Raw genomic sequence first — 5578 nt, forward strand, 5'->3', positions numbered from 1 at the left:
ACAGATTCACAATCAGTGTTTAATCATAAATCCACAACTATTAGTTAAAATGTTTTCTACTAGGAAACTTGTTTTGAAATACTAAGACATGAAAACCACGAGAAAACTCTTTTAAAACTGTTTCCCACACGGAAACCTTTTCTTTAAAACCACGCTACCACGAGGGGTAGAAAACCGTTTTCATCTCAAAGAAAATCATAAGTTCTTTAATTCATTCACCAAAGTCACATTTATTCAAGTAAATGAAAGCCAACTGAACCATAAAATTTGAGTTAGTTATTTAGAATAAGCAAGGATAGAAACTAGACCGAATGTCACTGGGCCGGAAACTCTATCGATCACTACGAACGTGTTTCACGTCTCGTCTCAACCCTCACCGCCCGTAATACCTTAAAAATGGTGGGGAGTGAGAACATGTAAACATGTCTCCCCCTCCCAGTGGGTACCGCAAGCCGACGAAGGCGATGAGTACTCACCGGAACAGGAAGAGATAAACAAAGGTATGGGTAAGTGTAATATAGTAGCAACAATAAATACATGAACGAGATGTATAAATGAATAACTACCACTATTATATGAATGCATCAACCGGATGACAAGTCCAACATACACAATCTGAAACTGCCATATTGGTCCGCACACCTCAGGCCTGTATGTACTACAGTAGCAATGATAAATAAACGAACGAGATATATAAGTGCATAACTATCGCTACTGTATGAATGCATCAACCGAACGATAAGTCCAAAAATACCCTGCGTGGAAGGCTCTGAAAACATCGAAAAAAAGAGGGCGTGAGAACTATAATTTATAGTTCCCAGTGGGCAATTACTGACCTCAGCTCATTGCTCCACTAGGCCCCAAAAGAAAAGAAGGGGGTAAGCCCAACAATAATAGTAACGAGTAAATTGCATATAAGGAAGCATAATTAAGATGCTAAGTTACAACTTGCAATTAAACATGGCATTTATAATGCGACATTATCTTGTCATGGATGATATGTATATCTACATGTTCGCAAGTAATATCATGATTTACTTTGTACAGATATGAAAGCGATACTTTGTCATGGCTACAATGCATATAAGGATGCAATAAACAACATCTCCTAGCATACTACATGTATGTATGAATACCCAAATGTCCACAACTATGCTAGAAGTAAGTCCAAGTAATCCTACTACTACTCTCTGACTAGTAGTGATCATAATAAACTCAACACCGTGTCGATTTCCATTTCCAATTAAGGACCTACCAAAGGTAGTCCAGCTTGTGCCGCCTAAGTGCCTGTGGTAGCCCAACATCCCTACTCTTGGAATGTGTCTGTCCCACTCGACCCCGTAGGCTTCTCAATACCGCACGAGCGAACATAAGTCGCGTAGGCTAACTCCGGAGTGCCGGCTTGTAGGGAGCGACCCTCACAAGCATGTGCGAATGAGCACAAATGGCAAACAAGCATAGTCAATGGCTCAAGTATCCAACCCTCATGTCTCTAACATGGTATAGTCACTAGCATCTCGAAGATCTAGTTCTAAGTCACAAATGAAGTTCCAACATTCTCTAGGTCTAGTGCCCCTTTATGACACTTAGACATTTAATGTTAAAGCATGTTTCACATTCCTCAATGGCCCTATCCACTAGGTTCACACATGTCCCGAGCTCAATGCCGCTTGATGACATTAGCTTTCTAGTTCACATACCTTCTAGTTCAACACCTCTAAATGGCAATTTTGTCATCAACACCTCTAAATGGCAATTTTGTCATCTTTCATGTCACAAGTAAACTTAAGTTTAAATGTATGAATCCGAACTCATTTACACTATAGAAGCATGAAACCAAGTCTCATAAAGAATGCAAAATGCAACCATAGATCTCCCAAGCAACTCTCTACTACATAGAGGTCCAAAATTTCATCATATATAACATATGCATTTTAAGCATTCTAAAAATCATAATAAATACGTTTAGTATGAATATGCATACTTTTCCAATTTACGGAACATATATAACCATATGTGAGAATTTATCATATATAGGCTAGGTCAAACCTACTGAACCGTCGCGTAGTGCCTCGTCTCCCCGAACAAAGTTGTCCACGAGTCTCAAATCACCCTAAAAGTATTGAGCGAAGAGATACACGGGCATTATGATCAACTATAAGCTCAAACATTAACCTAGAAGCAAAAAGGGCCAAAACTCACCTCAAGAGTAGAAATCCCTCTCCAAAGCTCAAAGGAAGGGCAAATCACATTCAAAGGAACCTATTCCAAAGTTCTAATCCCATTAGATTGGTTCCAAAAGCCTCTAATCAAAAAGCCCCAAAAACAACCTTAATCTCTCAATCTAGGGTTCCATCTAGTAGAGAACACCAAAACCCAATTCTAGGGGAAAGAAAATGTTGCTTACCTTCTAGAAGCTCCAAAACAAGGATCAAAACCCTTTAGAAGTGGTGATCTTCCTCAAACCAAGCTCAACTCCAAGCACCAAACTCCCTACCATGGAGGAAATAGCACAAAAGGCAAAAAGAAGAGTAAATCCACCAAAATCCAAGCCAACAAGGGGATCAAATCCAAATGGGGTGGTAGAGGAAGCTCCCTTACCTCTCTCTCTGCTGTGGCAAGCTCAAAGAGCAACCCTAGGGGCGTGGGTGGTAATATAGAAGTGCTACAAAAGCAAAAACACCCCTGCAGTTTCGAACTGTGCGAAATCTGCCGCCTTGTACCGGTACACGAGCCCTTGTACCGGTACAAGGTCCACGAAATCCAAACCCGAGGCTCGGGTTGCTGGGCTCTGCGGCTCTGTACAGGTACAAGCTCCGATGGTTGGACCGGTACAACCATCAAACTTGTACCGGTAGAAGCAAAACCTTGTACCGGTGCAAGCCTGCCAGAACTCAATCCGAGAGTCAGCCAAATCCCCTTTTTTCAGGTTTTGGTGCAAGGCTTTGTACCACAAATCTCGGGACACGTGCCGTAGGTCGGAACACAGTCAACGACCTACCAGAAAATCTGGAAAGGCTCAGAACACGGCCAATCACTCGAACCTCGCAATTTGCAAAGGTCCAGTGTGTTACATTCACCCTTCCTAAAAAGGAGTTTCGTCCGCGAAACTCAAAACAAACAAAGTATCTCAAGCCTCCATCTGAAAAAGATGGGGATAGCGCTCCCGCAGTGCGCTCTCCAACTCCCAAGTGGCCTCGCGCTCGTCGTGGTTGCTCCAAACTACCTTCACGTAGGGAATTTTCCGGTTCCGCAATCTTTTCACCTCGCGAGCCAAAATTCTCAAGGGTTGCTCCTCAAAACTCAAATCCTCCCGCAGCTCCATAGGTGTAGCATCCAATACATGAGCCGGGTCGTGGATGTACTTCCGAAGGACCGATACATGGAATACATTGTGTACACCCGATAGGTTCGGCGGTAGAGCAAGTCTATACGCCACCGGGCCTACACGCTCCAAAATCTCAAATGGTCCAATGTATCGGGGGCTCAACTTACCCCGGATTCCAAATCTTCTAATTCCTTTGGTCGGCGAGACTTTCAAGAACACATGGTCTCCAATCTGAAACTCCAAGTCTCGTCGACGCCGATCAGCATAACTCCTCTGCCTACTCTGGGCTGTCAACAATCGCTCCCGAGCAATGCGAACCTTGTCCTCTGCTTCCTGGAGCACATCTGGGCCTAAAGCCAATCTCTCGCCAACTTCACTCCAATGAAGTGGCGATCTACACTTCCGTCCATAGAGTGCCTCGAACGGTGCCATCTTGATGCTTGCTTGATAACTGTTGTTATAAGCAAACTCTGCCATCGGTAGATGCTGCGACCATCCTCCCTGGAAGTCAATCACGCAGGCTCGAAGCATGTCCTCGAGAGTCTGTATAGTACGCTCCGACTGCCCGTCACTCTGAGGGTGGAAAGCTGTACTGAAGTCCAAACGCGTACCCAGAGCGTCCTGTAAGCTCCTCCAAAAGTGGGATACAAAACGGGGATCTCGATCTGAAACGATAGAAGTAGGTACCCCGTGCAATCGCACAATCTCATCCAAGTATACCTGTGCGAGTCTCTCACCAGTCCAAGTAGTGTGGATAGGTATGAAATGTGCCGATTTCGTCAATCTATCCACAATCACCCAAATAGCGTCATGCCCGGCCTGTGAGCGAGGCAATCCCATCACGAAATCCATGGTGATCTTTTCCCACTTCCACACTGGAATCGGTAGGCTCTGCAACTTTCCCGCAGGAACTCGGTGCTCAGCCTTCACCTGTTGGCAAGTTAAGCATCTCGCAACAAACTCACCAACATCCTTTTTCATCCCGGGCCACCAATAAAGTAATTTCAAATCCTTGTACATCTTGGTGCCTCCCGGATGTATAGCATACGGTGCTCGGTGTGCTTCTTGAAGAATGTCTTCTTTAATGCCCAAGTCCGCCGGTACACAAAGTCGTCCGCGGAAACGCATCAATCCATCACCGTCTAAAGTGAAGTCACCGGTGCAACCATCAACCATCTTAGCTCGAATCTTTTGCAACTCCGAGTCGGAAGCTTGCTTTTCTTTAATCCTTTCCAAAAGTGTAGGTTGCACCACCAAAGTCATCAGTCTCAAAGGTGTATCAGGAGCCACCACCTCCAACTCCAACCGCTTTATCTGCTCGATCAACGGTGGTTGAGTAACCACAAGCATCGCTAAGTTCTCAATCGATTTCCTACTTAGCGCATCCGCCACCACGTTAGCCTTGCCCGGGTGGTAAAGTATCGTCAAATCATAATCCTTGAGTAGCTCCAACCATCTGCGCTGCCTCAAGTTCAACTCCTTCTGAGTGAAAAGATACTTTAAGCTTTTGTGATCCGTCTATACTTCGCATCGCTCGCCATAGAGGTAATGGCGCCATAGCTTCAATGCAAAGACTACAGCCGCCAACTCCAAGTCGTGAGTAGGATAGTTTCTTTCATATTCCTTCAATTAGCGAGAAGCATATGCGATCACTTTCTCGTCCTGCATTAAGACATAGCCCAATCCATTAAAGGAAGCATCACTATAAATCACATATCCTGCTCCAGCAGTCGGCAAGGTAAGGATCGGGGCAGTTGTCAATCTCTGCTTCAACTCTTAGAAGCTCCTTTCAGACGCGTCGTTCCAAATGAACTGAGTTCCCTTATGCGTGAGCCTTGTGAGGGGAGTAGATAACTTTGCAAATCCCTCGACGAACTGTCGGTAATAGCCGGCCAAACCAATGAAGCTCCGTATCTCGGTCACACTCGTCGGCCTCGGCCAATCCTTAATAGCTTCAATTTTCCTCGGGTCCACGGCTATGCCTGATCCTGAAATCACATGGCCCAAAAACGCCACCTCTCTAAGCCAAAACTCACACTTTTTCAACTTGGCATAGAGCTTTTTTTTCCGAAGTACTTGAAGTACAAGTCTCAAGTGTCCCTCATGATCCGCATCACTTCGGGAATAGACCAAAATGTCGTCGATGAACACCACAACAAATCTGTCCAAATAAGGCTTGAAAACACGGTTCATCAAATCCATAAAAGCTGCCGGGGCATTAGTAAGCCCAAACGGCATAACGGTAAACTC

This window comes from Ananas comosus, linkage group 18, assembly GCF_001540865.1.
Source record: "Ananas comosus cultivar F153 linkage group 18, ASM154086v1, whole genome shotgun sequence".
In the NCBI taxonomy this organism is placed as follows: domain Eukaryota; kingdom Viridiplantae; phylum Streptophyta; class Magnoliopsida; order Poales; family Bromeliaceae; genus Ananas; species Ananas comosus.